Below are 23,729 nucleotides of genomic sequence, written 5' to 3' on the forward strand. Positions count from 1 at the left end.
CATTATGTATCGAATATGTTGACCTGTTTATTTGGCATTTGCTACATTTTCTAGGTTTCAAACTGCTATATATCAAAAGGTGTTTTGTCATTATGATAACTCATAGCTCTAGGGAACCAGATTATATGAATAGAAAAACAACAACTAATATTATGTACTATACGTATGTTTATTGGACAATGCCTGTAAATGTGGGTTTGTGTTGTTCACGTGATTTGGTCGCGGTAAACCAGACAGTAGCAGCACATCTTTTGCCCTTGGTGATGGCCTTGACCCCATGTAGATGGTCGCTAGGGAAGGCTACCATCCGTCCACACTTCGGGACAACTGACACCTGTTAATTAAACAACACATAAATTTAGACGTATGGCTAAAGTAAATGAATTAAAACATGGCACCCCAATGTGCATTGCTGGCCTTGACTTGGAATGCAATTATGAGGAATTGAAAATTACTACGTGATACCATAAATTTGTTGTGGTATGTTCGTAGAAAACATGTTTTAGTGTTTTACTGTAATCTTAACTGCTAAATATCAAAGGTTAATGTAAATAAAAGATCGTAGGAAACAATATTGACTTGGAAGGTAAATAGGTAGTGAGGGATCAACACTGAATACAAAAAAACATTAAACAACAATGCAGCATACAGTAATTGAATATGTTATACATGTTTACGTGTTACAGTCTCCCCCCCCCCCCCCCCCCAAAAAAAAAAAAAAAAAAAAAACACAACAAAAACTTTAATATTTCTTTAATTATATTATAATAACACCATCTTGGAGGCTAAGGTTGGTTATTATTTTAACATCAACTAGTCATTTCATACCAGTAAAGTCACTGTTGCATACTTGCACATTTAATTTCAACAAAAAACGATGCGCCTATTAATGTGTTGATTAATGTACTTTCAGCATTAAAATCTCATTATTTTTTTCATTGAATTAACATGTACATGGACCAGGTATTGTATATGATAGTTCCCCCCATTCATTCAATATGCACTCTACCTGTTCAGATTCGTCTGCGTTTGCGAAGAAAAACTTGCCACCCTCAAAATCATCATTAAAATACATCACAGCACTGAAACAAACCAGTTATAGAAACGTTGTAGATAATGGTAAATATTATCGTTTGGTGTTGATCAGCAGGCTTTAAATCAAAGAACTAACTCTAGATTTGTGTAATCTCTAGGCGACCTTTGACGTATAAGCAACTCAAGTAACTTCAACAAAACAGCGTATTTTGTCAATATTAAGTCAATACATTTTGTTTCATGAAATGTAAAAGGTGATGTATCAGATTCAGAATCAGATTTCTGTTCACGGACATACAATGCAGTAATTCTTACAACGTATTTGTAATAATATTGATTGCACAATAATTACTATATGGTTAAATTTCCCCAAAGCATTGTCTTTGCGACTTGTTACGAAAACGACATGTTCGTTCCACGTTTGTTGCAATATTACATAATAGATATATGGTACACTGTATGCTCCACATTCAATATAATTATGACCTTTGACCTTTCTGTAGTTAACCTATATCCGAGACAAGAAAACATCATTCTGTATATGACCTTTGACTTATCCATATTTTACCTGTATTTGCGCCAAGGATAAGCTGCAGTTTCCCTAGAACAGATTCCTTTATCTGGTTTAAAGTCGCAGCTGTCTCCGTGAATTGGGTGACTCAGGTCCTCGCTCGTACGGTTTGTCTGCTTCCCTGAATATTATACAGTGAAAAAACAGGTAAAAAAAGTGGTATTAGCTGTATCAATGAAAGAAAATCCGATTGGTGATGACAATGCATCAATAATACCATAGTGTTTGGTTCATGTGTTCCAGAAAAGTAAGCGTAAGGACATTCTTCAAGCTAGTTAACTTGAATAGTATTAGTTGGTAGCCATTAAGGACTACTGACATTACTGTGTTATGTTTACAAACTGTATTCCTGGAAAATTATAGAGAACAGTACTTAGTATAACAAATTTTGTGATACATAGCAGTTTAGTCTGTTTTCTTACCCTTGATGTAGACCTAAAATGCTTGATAATGCTGCCAATTTGGTAATTGAATTCGTAAGGTCAGTAACAGGCCACATCACGACCCTAACTACATAATGTAGGCTGTAACTGAATGGAAGGTTTTTGTTTTAGTGAATTAACTACGTACCCTCCAGTGCCTCCCGACAGCCAAACTGTGTGTAGTCGTGGTAGATGGGACTCGTTTCGTTGAACCAGCGTTTCACCAACAGACGGGCTTTTTCTGCCAATCTCGTGAGGAGGTCGACGTCCCTCTCCTTCAACCTCTTCTGTAATACTAACTATACAGCGACCACAATAACAGGTTACTAATCCTTAACTTCATCTTAACGTTCATTATTGTGATAGCGTATAAACTACTGACAGTGGTCAGCTACTCATGGAACCTTGCTACATGTACAATGTGTATGTATGTCTAGTAAATTCTTAATTCTTAGTTTCACTATGTCTTCATTTCTGACTTCGTTGTTGGTAAATTAAATGAATTGCATCATAAACCAAATATTTTCTACTTGTTATATTATGGGACAAGGAAGTAATTCCAACCGTGTGGACAAAACAAAATTGTCAAATTTTCGAGGCGATCTGCCCCTTTATCAAGACATACAAAACGAACACGATTACATAATAGGATACGAACAGTAATGCGGGACAAAGCTACTTGTTACAATAGATAAGCAACGTAACGATTACTGATTGTCACGAACTATTAAATAATATGAAATCTTTAAAACGTAACATGCGATATTGTAGACCAGGATTCGTGATCGGTTTGCGATCACTAAATAGTGTTTTATTTATATTATCCAAAAGATTAATGCTCTTAAGTTGCGTTCTCATTTATATCACTATCATCATGGATGTTGGTATATGTCGTGGGCGTCGAAGATATTATGTAGATATGACACGAAATTATACTTATAGCCACTATAATATTCGCCAAAAACTAGGAGCACATTTGGTAATATTTACCGATTTAATGATTCAGTGTAGCTAAAGCTAGACTGGACGGACCGACCGCTGAACGGCCCCTTACTTGTTTGTTTACATTGTAACTGTTACATAATATTCCCCAAAATATGTCGATGTTTACTTACATCCCAACAATCCATTATATCGATGCCTGTAAATAATTCTTTAGCGAAGTTTGGTCGTACTGCTGTCGGGTATTCTTCGTGATATCCAGCATTTTTAACGCCATTCTGAAAAGAGCATATGGACGATTTAGTTCATTCACACAAAGGAGTCTTCCATTTTATTGCATGCATTGTCTGATTTTTGTTTGTTCGACATGTTTAAGTATTATTAATTCAACATGAGACAGTTTTTGTCAATCAAGAACACTTTTCAAAATCTTTGATGCTTCTGAAATTGCGTTCCACCATCCCATTACAGCCTCCTTGGACAAAACCAGTGATATCAGATTATTATCAAGTAAAGAAACTTTGCACAATCAAGAAATGATGATTTCAGGAAAAGAAAATCTAGCTGATACAAGATGAATTTTGGCACCTTCAAAATGCTTGCGATGTAAGACAAATGACTACCTCATATTGCTGTATCCTCGATATTATATTATTTATCTATAAGCGTTACTCATGGGTTTATATTTATCAATGTTGATATTTTTCCATGAAATGCTTTAATTTCAATTTCTCTATAGAACATTTCTTTAATATAGAACCCAGAAAATTTCTCAACATAAAATTTACCTTTGACGTCGTATTGCTTTCAAATAGAAATGTTCAAGAAAGGGGAATTCCTAAGGTTATCGAATATTGATAAAACTGGAGTCTGGACTATACGCTGATAGATACTTGATTGGCGGCCTGGACTGATGACGGATGGCCTACCTTTGATATACGCATGACGTCCTCGCATTCCTCTGCTGTAGCTAGTCCGTCCATGATCACACGTTTATCGTGGTGTAAATCTTCGCCAGATAACGTCACGTTATAGCCTACGTCATCAAATGTAAACACCATAACGTAAGATGATATCGCGCATTTCTGTATCAATCATTACCCATTACTTATTTATGATTTTACTTTCTAATTGTTGTTGGCAATTTAACTATGGGTACTTGACGATAGGATATGCATATAAAACACTCCCCATAAAATTATTTACGTGTTAAAATAAATAATACTGTAGAATTAACGTTGAAAAAAAAAAGAGAAAATTTTGCAAAATATCGTAAAAAATGAGACAAAGTCCAAATAGATTAGCCAACTATTCACATCAGTTTTATAAATGGTATAGATTGTACTGAAAAAAACTTACGCAATCCATTGAAAAGGTGATTAAGAATACGAGAAGTATTAAATAAGTATAGATTGTCCAGTTTTGCCAACGGATCACTGTTGTCTGTACTACTAGATTCAGGTTTAGCACTTTGATGGTCCTAAAATAATGATGATAAAATATAAGTCATCCCTTTGGCTATTTCTGATAGCTTTAAGAATGGAACCTTCATGTTTTAGATACTTAATAATAAAACCGTAATTTGAATGGATTCTTATATAAAACATAGGAATTACTTAAAATACATATCGATATTTATACAAAGAACAAGCAACTCATGACAGCATGCCCGTGGTAACCATAAGGGTCACATCAGCATTTTGGCTCTGAATGTAGTAGTTATAAATCGTACACTTCCAAGATTTACACCTTGTAAATAACGTTGATTTTTCTTAAGTCTTCCTTATACTGAATCAATTGTACTTTTCTTGAGGGAACATTTTGATTTTGTTTCCTGACTGAGACATACCAGATTTTAAAGTCGTTTGCCTCTTGTCAGTATCATATAGCTTATTTTGTGTTTTAGGAAACACACTTCTGTAACACTGTGACAAGAAGGAAAAATCGATGATAACAGTGTTTCAAAACTGTGACTTGGACAGTAACCAAAATAAATTCAAAATCAGAGATAAAATAACTGGAAAAACTATGATGAATTATGTATGTACCGTACAGTTATAATCACTTTTACAAATCCACATTATTGTTAGAAGTTATACTTTTTTTAATACTTGCCCGTTGATCATCTGTCTTGAAGTATTTCGTTTTGCCGTGAGTATCCCTCGATACCTCCTCCAGTAAATATGCTATATGTTTCCTAGTGCTGATGTATTGTGTGGCGTCCTGAATTAAACAACAATAGACATTGTTAACACAATATAAGAACAATGGAAATATATTTTGTTGATTTGACGCGGTTTAGTGGTGAATTTGAATCTGATGATAACTTTGTGTCGAACAGAAAATAACAAAAAGCAGCCAAAATCAAACCTAAATACGGAAAATGCAATACAACCAAATTAAAAATAAAAATCACAAAGGCAAAATGCCTTCAGGTCAAATAGACACGAACAGAACATAAACTGGAATAACCGTGAATTTACCTGGAAATTAACTTATTATCATGCACCACAATCGTGTACGCTATATCTTTACACCGTCCAAAATTGTAAATATCACATTCTAAAGGGTGTTCTGGGACAGTGAAAAAAGTCATCAAGATTTTTAACATGTCATTGGCATTATACCATAGATGATCATTACCGTTCGGACTGTAAATTCGGTGTCAGTTGTTTCCACCTTTCCCATGTAGTCTTTTCTCAGCTTCACCACACCCTTGTCATCGGGCCTGAAGGCTAAGTAGGTACTGGCAGCTTCCATAGCCTTAGAGTAGTCGTCAACTAATAATACAATTAACTGGATTTTAACAAAATGTTTTGCGTTCCTTTTTTTTTCTATTTCGCCATTTACTATGGTAGTTTATACATCATATCATGTCCTGTTCACAGAAGCGTTCTTTTATTATATATAGCATGTTAAACGTTGCATTATTTGATACAGTTTAGTTGAATACATTGTATAGAATGTTTTTGTGGCGTAATATGTTATCTTTCAGCTTCTGTTGGTACTTACTTACGGATTTAGACTGCTGGTAAGGATTACCTAAATATTCGGATTTCAAATTGAAATTTATTATTTGGCAAGTACTTTATATAAATCTGACTGATTTTAATGCATTATACACTATATATCTGTGTACGTTGTTTCCTTAAATACGTTGTTTCCCTGACAAACAAATATAATAAACGGTACAAGTGAAATCTAAATATAACTTTGAGAAAAGGTGTCAGAAGAGGCATAAGCTACTTACAAATAATTAACACAACGTTTGACATGCCATATTTAATTTATAATACAGCAATGTGTTTACATATAATAGGAATTTCCCACTCGATGGAGTCGACAGTGATGGTGGGATGTTCACTCGTAGTCAAAGAATTAAGAAGAGCTGTGAAAAAATACCTTCAGGAGGTAGTTGTCAACAACATTTGACATGAATAGTTGATTCATCAATCTATCACTTACTTTTGACGTAAGCGGCCACCAGGTAAAGGTATATAGTGATCAGTGAGATAGTCTGTGTAGTTCTGGTCATACAGCTGGCTTAACGTATCCTGGCAGTCTAACTGGCATCTCAACACGGATGATATACCCTCTATAACAGTAGTAAATATAGTAAAGCCTGGGTGTTTTTGTCTCCTAGATGATATTTCAGGACAGAAAATATCTTATCTAGGAATACTATTTACAAATGTTATAATAAAGTAAGCCGTATAATGGTACTTTTAGAGTATAGAAGAGAAGATAAAATTTGCATTGGTCCAGTTAATGTAAATGTGTATTCCAAGGCTCCATTTCACCAAAAGTATATTTCTATAATTCAATTTGAAAAATTTGGATTGGGTTCTTAGATTAACGTTGTATTAACAGTGTGTGCCATTAAGAACAGTCTCCCATGTGTGCAAGGTGTTGCGGTTTGTGAATGTCTTTATCATAGGGTGTTTTTGGAAGGCTGCGGTATATTCATGTTGTGTCTACTTGTAATAATGGAACTCTTGGTCGTTTTATATGGATACAATGTAACTCACTCCATCATACCAAATCCCAGTAGCCTAACAACGGGCAAACCAGTCGTCCCAAACCCTTTATGTTGAGCGCTAAATTGGAACAGAAACTGACACTTTTATAGACTATGGTATGTCTCAGCCAGAGGACAGAACCCAGAGCCTCCCTCACAGTAATTTTGAATCGTTCGGACGCAGCGATACACGAATTCCTATCGAATTGGAACTGAGGACGCATCCGCGAGGGTTTGGGGGAATTGCGATACTGTGGAACAAATGTTTGAAGGTATCTCCTCTTCTTAATGAAGGAAACGATCGTATTATAGGCGCGTCGATACAACTCGATGACAAATCGTTTGTATATGTGCTTGGTGTTTTGATGCCTTAACTTATCGATGGTTTTATATCGAGAAACTCTTCAGACTTTAAATGATTTATACCAGTTATGTAGTGAACAAGGGCAAGTTATCATTCTTGGAGACTTTAATGGACACATATCTGAACGCTTCGGTAAAAAGAATATGCGTGAAACCAACGACAGAGGAGCACTCATTGAAACTTTCATCACTGAGAATTATCTCGTATCGGTCAACTCACAAGAATGGTCGAAAGGCGGCAATGTAACGTACGTTTCATGGGATGGATTGAATAGTTCACTGATTGACCACATCTTAATAGAAGCACAATACATCGACAATGTAACACAATGTGGTATACACGACGATCATTTTCTAAACGCGTCATATCATCTTCCTTTGAACTCCGATGCGCAATACGAAACATGCCTCGAAACACTTCGACTACGCCAATACATTGGAGGAAAATATCCTCAGAACAGAAAATCGTTTACACTGAGAAAGTCTCGCAGTCGATCAAAAAGGTTATCAATAATTACGAGAAAAACTGTAATGAGCTTGACAGTTTCGTACAGGGCATTGTCTGTGTTATCAATGATGCATCGAAAACGCTGCCAGTTAGGCGATATCGTAAATACTTAAAACCCTACTGGAATTTTGGAAGTGTCAGACAATATCACAGGAACATGAGACAATTCCGTAGAGCTTGGATAGAGAATGATCGTCCGCGCGGTATGGAACATACAGTGTACAAAGACTACAAGAATTCTAAAAAATATTTTCGTAACGCATTAAAAGAAGCAAGAGAACTTTAAGAACAACAGCAGCTCGATAAGCTACAGGAAGCGGCCGAAATCGATGTCGGCACATTCTACAAGGTCGTGCATGCACGCAGATGTTCAGATAAAAAAGGTTCAGGACTAAAAGTTGAAGATGAAATTATTCGTGACTCCGATGAACTGAGGAATGTGTGGTGTGAGCATTACAGGCAACTAGCTCTACCATCTGAGGTAAAAGATTTTGATGATATTCATAAGATCAGGGTACAAATGGATATTCAAAACATGGTTGTAAATAGCTATGAGAATGAAGATGGCATTTGTGATCGCTCAATAACTTTAAGAGAAGCTGAAGCAGCAGTCAGAAGTATGCAAAATGGTAAAGCCGGAGGCCACGACGGCATAGTAATCTAACATATCCGTTACGGCGGCAAAAGCCTACTAGAAGCGATTGTTATGTTATTTAACCAAATACTTATCAAAGAGGAATATCCCGATCATTTTAAGAAAGGCATAGTTATAACACTATTCAAAGGCGGAAATAAAGATAAACTGAACAAAAACAACTACAGAGACATTACATTAACATCGGTTCTACAAAAGTTATTTGAAAAAATTCTTTACCAACGCATATCATCTCGTTGTGCCGAAATTCAGTTTCCACATAAATTACATCAAGAATTCAGACAGGAATGTGGCAGTATTATGGCCGCATTCACGGTAAAGGAATCAATCTGTCATTACATCGAAAATGGGTCCAACGTATTCGCAGCTTTCCTGGACAATGCCAAAGCATTTAATAGTGTATGGATAGACGGGCTTCTACACAAAGTGTACAACTTAGGTTTCAATGGAAAATTCTGGAGAATATTAAACAACTCATTTCAAAACGTAACATCACGCGTATTATTTGAAGATAAACTGAGCGAACCCTATCCGGTCAAGCAAGGGGTCGGTCAAGGGAGAACATTGTCAGCCTGGATGTTTCTCGTTATGATAAATGATCTTGCGCGTGACCTTGATGACGCAAAATTTGGCCTACATATTCAGACATTACACGTTCCTTGTGTTTTGTTAGCCGACGACACTCTCGTATTGGCAGGTAGTATTGCAAATCTACAAGCTCAACTTAATGTCGTTAGTGCCTATGCTAAAACCTGGAGGCTAAACTATAACTCTTGCAAATCTTTGCTGATGCAATTTTCTCACAAGAAACGAAATGCCAGTTACCCTACAGCAGTGTGCCACTTGGAGGCGCAATAATAGAATGGACTAACCCGAAAGTTTACGCGGGAATTACCTTTTGTTCTGACCTTAAAGCTGACGTTGGCATAGTAAACGCGTGTAACAAAGGTAGACGGAACCTCAACAGTTTAATAAGTGTAGGTATTTATCCTGGCGGGTTAAACCCTCTAAAAAGTGCAAAACTCATTAAGGGAATTATCATACCAGGTATTCTCTATGGATGTGAACTTTGGGCGAATACTACGCAGAAATCGAATGATATATTGAATACAACAATACGGTACGCTGCGCGAAGATGCCAAGGCTTTGAGAAAACATCACCCTCAGCTATAACTGCCAGGGCTATAGATCTACCTGACGATATATGGTCGGATGTGGAAGTTTGGAAATTGTATCTATGGAACAAGCTGTGTCGTGCTAAGTCGTCTTTTGTTTGGAAAACTCTCTTTATTATTCGTTTACGTACATTTATGTTTACGCCACAAAAACTTAGAAACGTCAGCTTTAACGTGGATATCCTCGACACAATGGTGAAATTTAGCATTGAAGCCTTCTTCTTTGACTTTGTTATCTCCGGTGAATTTTATAGAGAATTTCAGTGGAAATCGTTCATTAAAAAAGCAGTGACAAATTTTTACTTTGATATATGGTCGGAAAAATGTAAAAATCGTCCTAGTTTATCATATTATAAGGCAGTTCACCATTTTCTCGGACCAAATCCCTTATGGGATTTAACACTGAAATTTCCAAAGAATACGTGGAAAATTTGTGAATTGGTCAAACTTTCGTACCGGGTTGAACTTAACTATGCAATTTGCAAACTGTGCAACAAACGAGTGGACAATGACGTAAAGCATTTCTTAGTTGAGTGTCCATCACTGTACAAAAGCAGGGACAACTTATATGAACAAATTGTAAACTGTATTAGCGTAGAGAAATACGTTAGTTTTGACACATTAGAGCCAGATGAAAAGTGTTCATTCATTCTTGGCGGAAGGACACTTATACAATTAGAGGATATCGAATGGCAGAATATGATGGTTGCTCTAAGCAATGCAGTGGAAGGAATGCTTACGGAGATGAGTGTACTCCTCAACGACTGAGTTCTTGTAATTATAATGTAAATACGGCTGTTTTGCAGTTAAATTGAAATGTTAAAATGACATGTATGCAATCTCGATTCAGAGGAAATAAAGAATGTCTGTCTGTCTGTCTGTCAATCCTGACCCCTGCAGGGTCACTTTGTATATAAAAAAAACCTTTTTATCGTATGAGATAGCAATGACATCACGAAACTTAATAGAATTATATGGACTACAGTAAATATAGACTTGTTATATGTGGAAGTATGTAGAACACAAACATCAGAGTGCTCTACATAAACAGCGAATCATTGTTAGGATATCGATGTTTCAAAAAATGCTTTCTCTACGTCACTTTGTTCATTTGCAGTATTCCTATTTTAACAATATACTGAAATTGTTCATACTTTGTGATATATTCGTCCATTTGTGCATTATATCTGTGTCAATTAATAATACTGTGTGAATATTTATCGATTGAGAAAAAGATGTACAGTACCTACTATGATCTGTGTAAGCCCAGACGAAGTACTGGTGGAGTAACCCAGCTCACACTTGGTCCGACAGCTCTCCTCCTCGTGGTAGAATTCTTCCAATGCCGCCTCCGTATGCTTGACAACATCCGTCCATTTTCTGTACAGGTATGCCAACTCTCCTTCCCGCCGATGGCTCTTAAATATAAAATAAAGAAAAAAAGAATTGGATGTACCGCTCAATCTGAATAAAGAAATGTTGCTCTTAAATCAACCACTGTTTTACTCTATTCAGTTAACTTCAATATAACGATACTAAAGTTTTCATTGATTCTTATGTGCCATTTCTTTTTTTCAGACTGATAATTCAAGTGTATTTATATGTATAAATCACGGGTTACTTGATTTTATTAAGGAAACTGCAAGCTTACAGAAATGTTGTTGGTTTTCTATTTTTAATAGAATTCGCTTAACTTCAAAAAATGGAGATTGAAAAATGATTTTGCATTAAACAATGTAGAATAAAAAGATAAGTCGTACCATGTAGGGCCTTTCTTCCATGTCAAAGATGGCGTAGTCAGGGATCTTGTGTTCATATCTGTAAACCCCTAATGTGGTTAGGATGTTGTCATAGTCAGGGTTCCGGACCAGGAAAGTATAGGCAGCTGAGGCTGCATTGTACACCTGTGTTACCTGTGGGATCAGAAGTTATTATCATTGTGTAACTATGTCTCATATATAAAGTTGGATATCGTTTTACAAAACAACTACTACAAACATATTATTCAAGGGTTATAATACTAAGGGTTAGAACATATTCAGCAGCTTGCCTTTAAATAAAAAGAAAACGTTAATACAATTCTGTATCTGCTAGTATTTGGAATAACAATATGGATAAAAAGCGCTTGTTTTGGCATCATTAATTCATTTCTTCGTAACTTTCTTTAAATTACATTTCAAATGATTTTCTTTTTCAATTAATATATTCCTGGAGTAAGATTCCTTTTTTAGTCAACATTTAAGCTGATCAACTTCTTAGCTTTTAAAGTTTGATTAAAGTGGGGGAAAAAAGGCGGCGATAATTAAGTTGATTGATGTCTATATACTGAAGACTGTATTATCTAACATCATAAATCTATGACACGACACGTACCTGGATGGCCAGTAAGGCGGCGATAACTAAGTTGATTGAAGTCCATATACTGAAGACTGTATTATCTAACATCATAAATCTATGACACGACACGTATACAGGATGACCACTACACTTTGTAATAAAATCCTGTGGTGCACATTGTTGGAGTACTTACCTCTGTAAATCATAGTACATTATGTATAGTCTCCTTGATCAGTATAACTGTCAGCGGTTATGTGTATCAGTGATTTTATCGTGATTTGATATCTGATTACGTACCGTTATACAAAACATACTAAAACAAAATTTACTGTTACGCTTAGAATCAGATAATTTACTATAGAGCCTGAAATCAATATGTAACGCATAGTTATTTATTAATTGATTGATTTTTATGTAAAAAAATATTCATCGATTTGTTTCTATTATTTATTTACATATGTTTGTATTTTTGACTACATGTACAACATGTACTGCCCAAAATATTTTAATATAGGTAAAACAAAGACAAAAAGTGTTTAAAAAGAGAAAGAAATATGAATCAATTAAACATTTTAAAGATCGCTTAACTGAAAACATTAATATTAATTAATGAAAACCTACTTTTTCATTTTCCCTACTAAAACGTTTTCAGATAACAGCAGAGTCAATAACTGTTATCTCCCAGTATAAAGGACTGAGAAATTAAACAATGTGAAAGATAATCGTTTTGGTTAGGGACAGATTGACAGAGTATGTTCAGTTTCAGTGGAGGGATATGTACAATGTAGGATCAAACCTTACAAATGGACGACACGACACGACACCTCTGTAAACCATAACTGTCTATATTTTTTGGTATTTTATGTCCCGAGTGTCCTTGACCTCATAAAAACTTATGTATAAAGTCATGCTGTTGTACTCTACTATTGAAGCTAACTTGTAGTGTTTTGTTGTACTTTTCAAATATTAATAGTAAATATTTCAAAGTCGTGTTTTGTCTTGGTATAATGAAATTATTTATGTCAAATGAAGAAAGAAAAAAAACACCAAAATGAAGTAAATGAAGAAATGTTAGAGGTAAACTTGTTTTTTTATATACATTTGTAAATGCTTTGGGCTCGGGGAAGATAACTGACACAAATAACACTGGAAAAAGTAATAATATTATGGGAATCACCTGGATCTCGTTGACAGATGACACACATTAACAAGGATTAGACTATGTATGGACGGTGTCACGCGTACACAGCTCAGCTATATATGAAGGCTATATACAGTTTATAATATTACAGGGCTGGTTGGCATGATCTGCTGGTTTTCGCATTAAATTTCGCATCGATATCACCAGCCCTAGACGATCTTCCAAGCTCATTTGAAGTCTGTATATACCCCAGCTCAATGTTGTTACCTGTTGGTCTGAAACGTACCTGTCAATTACACAGGTAGGCTTCCTTACAACTTGTTTACGTGCATGAACAACTTGAGTTACTTGTCACACCCGGTTTAGAGACGTCATCTACGGAATATTCACCAGATACGGTTCTGGCCTGACGGAGTACTTGTGAATACAGCAATACACAAAATATTCCAATATAATATTGATTGAACGAAATCAAATAGTCAGTGCCAGCAGATCCAGGGGATCAATTCCATTGTTCTACTGTAACATCAGTTTATTATAATCAATGGATGTCTTCCTATTCCAAGTTTCAAATCAATTCAATATTATATAGGCAATCCATGTTGTGTTGTATTAAATGGTAATGCTTATTCATATTGTATGACATTCAGACCGGAAAAATAAAAGTAAAAATTTATAGACACAATATAAAGTGATGTTAGGTTATATCTGTGCTGATGTCAAATTGATGTCAAATTATGACTTTGTGCTACTTTCCTGTCCTTAACAGTGTATTATGTTTGAATTCAGTAATAAGTATTAATGAAAATTCAAACCAGAAATTATATTACTATTATTAGTATAAGTAGACTATCTAAATATCTGATTATTTCATTTCGTGTTTTTTTTATTATCATTTTCCTGTTGATTTATGGATATAGTTACATTACCTTGTTTAAACAGTGTTGGAAGTAGAAGTACGGCTTCATACTTTCGAATTCCTTTGGGAAATTAGTTTTGTGTCTACCGTCCATTATCTGGGCAGTGGTATCCCTATGACACGTGACGAAGCAGTCCTGGTCTGATAGCAGGTGTCTTTTTATTATATACCCCATCACTGAATCACTGTATATCTGTAGAGGTATGAACCTGCTCCTTCTTACATTTCACAGCACACTCTAAAAGTTTTTCCTTATAACGTTTATATAAACTTATTGTTGTTCCTATATGTTTAACGCACGTGCTCCATTTTTCGTTCTTGTAAGCGGTTTTCCCCTTGGAATAAACCTTAAAAATATTCGTACCTGAGTCTACACATGACACACAAGTAAGACACAACACTATCACACAGGCACATGGTATCCATCCCGCCATTCCGCCTAGATATTTAGTCCTCATATTATGTACATTACCTATGACACTGGTCGTTTACGACGTACAATATGTACATGTACCTATATCACTCATAGCCTAAGGGCCATGTACTGATGTGCTTGGGGAAACTACAAGAATATTGATTAGCAAGTTCGTTTACAAAAAAGGGAAGGATAGTGTCACAGTTTATGATTTCAGCAATAACTATCTGAATAATTATTGATACATCAGACCGAGTACAAATTACAGACTTAAGTACTGTATAATAATGCCGCCACAGTACAATATGATTAAAAGACAAAGTTTATGTGGTATAAGGTATCCTATCTGTGATATTAGAAGGCTAAACTAGGGTATGGGTAATCTATCCGAGGGTCACAAAATGTACTTAAACCATCAGCAGGCCTGGGTTTTTTTCAACATTTTGTTATCCTGGGTGTAGAATATCCCTATCCTTCATATCCACATACATTTGTATGATAGAATATTTTTCTCTCATACATGTAAATAAATTATTTTATTCCAATCTAATTCACAATTAAATATTCCGCCATTTTGTTAAGCTGTAGCAATAAGTTCTAAGAAAGTCGTGACTGCAGCTCAGTTATACATTAAAGCATTGATGTCGCTATTTTTTTAACTGTATCGGTGTATAAAAGGAGCGTAGCGGATTCTCACAAAAAGTTTGCAAACTAAATTTATTTCATAACCCGATGAAGTTAAAAAATAGTGACATCAATGCTTATTTTTAAAAAATCAGACTACATGATATCATAATATACGTTTAAACGTACTATTCCTTTTACTTTCCGATAAATCATCTTCCGCGCGATTCTCGGGTTGTTTCTAAATAGTAGTGTGAAGAAAAGGTTTCTATCAATCAGAAAGTACATTTGAAGGATTGAGTACGAAAACAAAAAAATATAATTATATGTGAATACAGCGTAATATATCTAACACAAATCTGCTGTTTGCCTCTTTTACTGTATGACCAGCCTGTTTGTGAAAATGAAGTTCAACTTTAAAGCGAAAGCAGTAGTTTTATTGTCGTGACGTCACGAGGTTTTATTGCATGGCTAACCATAGGTATTTAGCACGCTGGTAAGTCAAAGACCCACTACAGACTAATATATAGATACCTATTAGTCTATAGTGAGTCTTCGACTTACCAGTGTGCTAAATACCTATGGGCTAACTATGTAATAAATCTCTGACGACATGAGTGCAATACACGAGATAAACGAGTACTACACCCACAGGTATGAGAGAAAAGGCATTTATGTGTGATATAAGGTATTCAATTTGAAATATTCAAATTGAAATACATGGTATTCATTGTTTAGAGGTTATTATATGCAATTTTGATACCGCACCCTTTATCAGCCCGAGACCGCAATATCAGCAGGCCGCAGGGTTGATATCAGGTCAAGGGCTGATAAAGAGTGTGATATCAAAATTGTCATATCATAAACTTTTTATCATACATTTTGAAAAAAAGAAGTAATTATTTTCACAATTTAAAAAATTGTTATAACGAATTGAGCAGTATCTACTTCAGTGAAATTAACAAAGATATGTTATGGAGATAAGCCGAAAACTGTACAATATGTTGGAGAAAGAACTGTATCGAGGACCGTCAGTGCAGTTTGAGGCTTATCTCTAACTTAAAACATAGCAAGTCTTTGTGTTAATAAAGTACACTTTTATTTCTAATATAAGCCAGTTTTTTGCCTTTGTCTATGAGCTCAGGTAACTCTACCAATGTGCATTCAACCATGACAAATCCAATATAGACAATGGCAATACTGTATGTACATGTATATACATATATCAGTTTATTTTGATAAAAAAACATTGTATACTGTCTTTGTATCCTTGCTATTCTACTTATAAGATGCCTTGACATAGAATTCAATCCAGGCCCCTTATCAAATCTAGAAATCACCCATCTTAATGTCAGATCTGTGCGTAATAAACTAGACATTATAGAATCTGAATTTTTAGAAAATGATATCTTATGTCTAACTGAAACACACCTCAACAGTAGTATACCAAGCTTTGACCTATTGATTGACGCTTTCCCTAATTCACCACATAGAAGAGATAGAGTAGCTGGTAATGGTGGAGGTATTTTAATTTATTATAAAAACAGTGTTATAACAAAACGGAGATATGATTTGGAGAGTAACGACATTGAAATTATCTGGGTTGAAATTTGTATTGAAAATCATAAATTTTTGTTAGGGTGTATTTATAGACCACCTGATGCTAATGTAGAATATTGGAACAAATTAGATATTATGTTAGATCATGCAGTAAATACCTTATTAGATGTTATCACCACAGGTGATAAATACCTCATTAGATGTTATCATCACAGGGGATATAAATGTAGACATGTTAAAATTAGACCCACCTCTCACCTCTATAAGCTACTAACCAAATATAATCTGTCTAGTCTGATAAAAGAACCAACTCGAATAACACCACAGAGCTCCACATCTTTAGATATAATTTTCTCAAATAATAATGGATTGACTCAGAATACATCCGTCAGTCCTCAATTATGTAGTGATCACTTACCTTTACATTTTAACATATCATATTCAGTTTTTATTAGGCGCAGGCCCGAGGGTTGATATCAGGTCAAGGGCTGATAAAGGGTGTGATATCAAAATTGTCATATCATAAACTTTTTATCTTACATTTTGAAAAAAAGAAGTAATTATTTTCACAATTTAAAAATTTGTTATAACGAATTGAGCAGTATCTACTTCAGTGAAATTAACAAAGATATGTTATGGAGATAAGCCGAAAACTGTACAATATGTTGGAGAAATAACTGTATCGAGGACCATCAGTAACATAGCAAGTCTTTGTGTTAATAAAGTACACTTTTATTTCTAATATAAGCCAGTTTTTTGCCTTTGTCTATGAGCTCAGGTAACTCTACCAATGTGCATTCAACCATGACAAATCCAATATAGACAATGGCAATACTGTATGTACATGTATATACATATATCAGTTTATTTTGATAAAAAAAACATTGTATACTGTCTTTGTATCCTTGCTATTCTACTTATAAGATGCCTTGACATAGAATTCAATCCAGGCTCCTTATCAAATCTAGAAATCACCCATCTTAATGTCAGATCTGAACGTAATAAACTAGACATTATAGAATCTGGATTTTTAGAAAATGATATCTTATGTCTAACTGAAACACACCTCAACAGTAGTATACCAAGCTTTGACCTATTGATTGACGCTTTCCCTAATTCACCACATAGAAGAGATAGAGTAGCTGGTAATGGTGGAGGTATTTTAATTTATTATAAAAACAGTGTTATAACAAAACGGAGATATGATTTGGAGAGTAACGACATTGAAATTATCTGGGTTGAAATTTGTATTGAAAATCATAAATTTTTGTTAGGGTGTATTTATAGGCCACCTGATGCTAATGTAGAATATTGGAACAAATTAGATATTATGTTAGATCATGCAGTAAATACCTTATTAGATGTTATCACCACAGGTGATAAATACCTCATTAGATGTTATCATCACAGGGGATATAAATGTAGACATGTTAAAATTAGACCCACCTCTCACCTCTATAAGCTACTAACCAAATATAATCTGTCTAGTCTGATAAAAGAACCAACTCGAATAACACCACAGAGCTCCACATCTTTAGATATAATTTTCTCAAATAATAATGGATTGACTCAGAATACATTCGTCAGTCCTCAATTATGTAGTGATCACTTACCTTTACATTTTAACATATCATATTCAGTTTTTATTAGGCGCAGGCCCGAGGGTTGATATCAGGTCAAGGGCTGATAAAGGGTGTGATATCAAAATTGTCATATCATAAACTTTTTATCATACATTTTGAAAAAAAGAAGTAATTATTTTCACAATTTAAAAATTTGTTATAACGAATTGAGCAGTATCTACTTCAGTGAAATTAACAAAGATATGTTATGGAGATAAGCCGAAAACTGTACAATATGTTGGAGAAATAACTGTATCGAGGACCATCAGTAACATAGCAAGTCTTTGTGTTAATAAAGTACACTTTTATTTCTAATATAGGCCAGTTTTTTGCCTTTGTCTATGAGCTCAGGTAACTCTACCAATGTGCATTCAACCATGACAAATCCAATATAGACAATGGCAATACTGTATGTACATGTATATACATATATCAGTTTATTTTGATAAAAAAAAAACCATTGTATACTGTCTTTGTATCCTTGCTATTCTACTTATAAGATGCCTTGACATAGAATTCAATCCAGGCCCCTTATCAAATCTAGAAATCACCCATCTTAATGTCAGATCTGTGCGTAATAAACTAGACATTATAGAATCTGGATTTTTAGAAAATGATATCTTATGTCTAACTGAAACACACCTCAACAGTAGTATACCAAGCACTGGCCTATTGATTGACTCTTTCCCTAATTCACCACATAGAAGAGATAGAGTAGCTGGTAATGGTGGAGGTATTTTAATTTATTATAAAAACAGTGTTATAACAAAACGGAGATATGATTTGGAGAGTAACGACATTGAAATTATCTGGGTTGAAATTTGTATTGAAAATCATAAATTTTTGTTAGGGTGTATTTATAGACCACCTGATGCTAATGTAGAATATTGGAACAAATTAGATATTATGTTAGATCATGCAGTAAATACCTTATTAGATGTTATCACCACAGGTGATAAATACCTCATTAGATGTTATCATCACAGGGGATATAAATGTAGACATGTTAAAATTAGACCCACCTCTCACCTCTATAAGCTACTAACCAAATATAATCTGTCTAGTCTGATAAAAGAACCAACTCGAATAACACCACAGAGCTCCACATCTTTAGATATAATTTTCTCAAATAATAATGGATTGACTCAGAATACATCCGTCAGTCCTCAATTATGTAGTGATCACTTACCTTTACAATTTAACATATCATATTTAGTTTTTATTAGGCGCAGGCCCGAGGGTTGATATCAGGTCAAGGGCTGATAAAGGGTGTGATATCAAAATTGTCATATCATAAACTTTTTATCATACATTTTGAAAAAAAGAAGTAATTATTTTCACAATTTAAAAATTTGTTATAACGAATTGAGCAGTATCTACTTCAGTGAAATTAACAAAGATATGTTATGGAGATAAGCCGAAAACTGTACAATATGTTGGAGAAATAACTGTATCGAGGACCATCAGTAACATAGCAAGTCTTTGTGTTAATAAAGTACACTTTTATTTCTAATATAAGCCAGTTTTTTGCCTTTGTCTATGAGCTCAGGTAACTCTACCAATGTGCATTCAACCATGACAAATCCAATATAGACAATGGCAATACTGTATGTACATGTATATACATATATCAGTTTATTTTGATAAAAAAAACATTGTATACTGTCTTTGTATCCTTGCTATTCTACTTATAAGATGCCTTGACATAGAATTCAATCCAGGCCCCTTATCAAATCTAGAAATCACCCATCTTAATGTCAGATCTGTGCGTAATAAACTAGACATTATAGAATCTGAATTTTTAGAAAATGATACCTTATGTCTAACTGAAACACACCTCAACAGTAGTATACCAAGCACTGGCCTATTGATTGACTCTTTCCCTAATTCACCACATAGAAGAGACAGAGTAGCTGGTAATGGTGGAGGTATTTTAATTTATTATAAAAACAGTGTTATAACAAAACGGAGATATGATTTGGAGAGTAACGACATTGAAATTATCTGGGTTGAAATTTGTATTGAAAATCATAAATTTTGTTAGGGTGTATTTATAGACCACCTGATGCTAATGTAGAATATTGGAACAAATTAGATATTATGTTAGATCATGCAGTAAATACCTTATTAGATGTTATCACCACAGGTGATAAATACCTCATTAGATGTTATCATCACAGGGGATATAAATGTAGACATGTTAAAATTAGACCCACCTCTCACCTCTATAAGCTACTAACCAAATATAATCTGTCTAGTCTGATAAAAGAACCAACTCGAATAACACCACAGAGCTCCACATCTTTAGATATAATTTTCTCAAATAATAATGGATTGACTCAGAATACATCCGTCAGTCCTCAATTATGTAGTGATCACTCACCTTTACATTTTAACATATCATATTCAGTTTTTAAACATTTTTCGTATAAAAAGAAAAAAATTATTATATAATGATGCTGATTTTGAAAAAATGAACACAGCTCTGAGTGAAATTGACTGGAAACTATTGACTCAAAATCATGACACTGAAAGTTTTAACAGCCTACTAACAGGTGCTATTCTTAATCAGATGGATGAATGTATACCTTCAAAAATTATAACTATTAGACCTGATAATAAGCCATGGATGAATAGAGAAATTAGATTGATACTTCGCCAAAAAAAAAATAGAATCCATAAAAAGGCAAAAAACAGTAATAATCCTGTACATTGGAAAATTTTTTAGAAATATTCAAAATGAGGCAATTAATCTGATTAGAACTGCAAAACAGGATTACTTTAAAATCTACAAAAATCTCTATGTGATAAATCTTTTCCCCCATCTAAATGGTGGAAAGTTGCTAAATCAGTTCTGAAAAATGAACATAAATCTGAGAGCATACCTCCTCTTATCCATGATGGAGTCGGTATACAACATCCAATTTATTTTACATCTATATCAACTTCTTCTCCTGATCTAGAACAGCCTCCCCCTCCTGATCCATTTCCTTCTTTGTTAAATAACATGATTATAACAGAGCAAGATGTGATTGATCGGCTTAATATACTTGGTATCAAAAAACCTCCTGGTCCTGATGAAATGATTCCAAAAGTAAGTAAAAGACTTCAAACCTCTATTGCTACACCACTAACATTACTATTTAACAAAACAATACAAACTGGGAAAATTCCTTCGTCTTGGAAAATGGCAAATATCCATGCCATCTATAAGGGTAAAGGCTCAATTAATGATGCAACTAATTACAGACCAATTTCAATCACATCCTGCTTTAGCAAAATCATAGCTTTTAAAAAATTATACAATTATCTAGTTGAATATGAAATCATATCTAAACACCGATCCGGCTTCTTACCTAGTGACTCTATAACTAATCAATTATTATCTATATACCATTTAATCATCAGTAATTTAGATAAGGGAAATTAAGATTTGTATTCTATGATATAAGCAAGGCTTTTGATAGGGTATGGCACACAGGCCTCCTACATAAATTAGAATCATATGGTATCAATGTGAAATTCTTTCTTGGTTTAAAGACTATTTATCTGAAAGAAAACAAAGAGTCTCCACTGAAGGTCATTTTTCAAACTATAATACTGTAAATGCTGGAATCCCTCAGGGATCTATTCTCGGACCATTCTTGTTTCTTCTATATATAAATGACACAACAGACCAAGTTGATAAAAACATCAAACTCTTTGCTGATGACACATCAATATATGTAATTATAGATAATAATCCAATTCAAGCAGCAGAAAAACTTTCACATGGTTTACAAAACGTTAGTAATTGGGCTAAAAAGTGGGATTTGAAATTTAATGCATCTAAAACTGAAACTTTAATTTTAAGTATACAACATATTTATAATAATGTCAAAACCTTGGTCATACAAAAGAAGTTGGGGGGGAAAAGTGGGGGTCCGTCAGGCAGGTCAGAACACATCATGCGAAATCTTAAAAACTCAGTTGATAGAAAATCTATAATTATGATGTATACAACTTATATTAGGCTAATTCTAGAATATGCAAGTGAAGTCTGGGATAACTGTACAGAATTTGAAAAATCACTTGTAGAATCAATACAGTTAGATGCAGCAAGAATGATTACTGGCCTACGTAGAGGTACTTCACATTCAAAAATTTATAATGAATTACAGTGGGAAACCTTAGCCGAAAGGCGACAAAAAAGAAGCTGTCTCTTATGTATAAAATTTTAAACTCTGATTCACCACCATACTTAAAAGATATTATAAATCCATACATAAATGACAATATAAATAATAGATATCAATTGAGAGAAAACAGAATATTTAATCCACCTCTTTGCAGAACTGAAAGTTATTCTAACAGTTATTTCCCATCTACATTAAATGATTACAATAAATTAGACACTTCACTTATTGATGCACCAACTCTTTCACAATTCAAAAACCTAATGAATAAACAGAACAAAAAGGTATGTAAAGTAACTATCACTTTTCAAAATTATGGACCTAGAAAATTAAACATCATTGTCTGTCAACTTAGAAATAATGCTAGTAATCTTAATTATGACTTATTCAATGATCACTTATCAGACTTTCCAAATTGCGAGTGCGGATACCCACAAGAAACTGTTTTCCATTATTTATTCGAATGCGCACTCTTTATTAATGAAAGACAAATATTAATTGATACCCTGAAACTATATTAAAAAAAACCACTTACATAATTCCCTTACTGCAGCACTTAATGGCTGTATACATTGCCCAGATGAAGTTAATGAAAATATATTCAAATGTGTTTCAATTTTTTTAATTAATACCAAACGACTTATCTAATTTATTTATATATCCAAACATGTATGTGGGTGTGTGTGGGTGTGTCTGTACACCCATGTACACCATTTTTGATATTATTTGGGTCTTCCAAATATCCAAAAATCCAAATGATGTTCAAATATTCTTATGATTGTTTATAAACTTCCTGTATGGCGATGGTGGGTAGTGATGGCGATCAGAACTTCTATAAAAAATCATCTTAATATATGAATCTTTTATGTTAAATCACGATCATGATGGTACTAAGCTTTATTCTCTTTTTCCAGTGTTATTTGGTGCGAATCTAGGATTTGCCTGTATTAGGGGCTTTTGCCAATAATTGGCTATGGACTTTTGCAGTCCCAGACACAGGCAGAATCACAGGATTATGTACCCATTAAAACTGAGAAAAAGTTTTCAGTGGCTTACTGGTCTGTTATAATGCATAACTGGTTGTTGTCTTACTACTATAATATTATTCAGTCTATTAATGAATTATCTCCCTTGTACAATTATATTATATATAAAAATACCAATTTGAAATTTATTCCCAAACTTATATATCCATAAGAGTATAATACATGGCATATTTATAGTAATTATAATATTCTTTTGTTAAA

At 34.0% G+C, this 23,729-nt stretch overlaps 1 pseudogene; it reads right to left on the reverse strand.

Annotated features, from left to right (window-relative positions):
• Positions 1 to 150: 150 nt before the first annotated feature.
• On the reverse strand, positions 151 to 14,570 carry LOC138329626 (prolyl 3-hydroxylase 2-like; annotated as a pseudogene).
• Between the last annotated feature and the right edge of the window lie 9,159 nt (positions 14,571 to 23,729).

Source organism: Argopecten irradians, chromosome 8 (assembly GCF_041381155.1).
Source record: "Argopecten irradians isolate NY chromosome 8, Ai_NY, whole genome shotgun sequence".
NCBI lineage: Eukaryota > Metazoa > Mollusca > Bivalvia > Pectinida > Pectinidae > Argopecten > Argopecten irradians.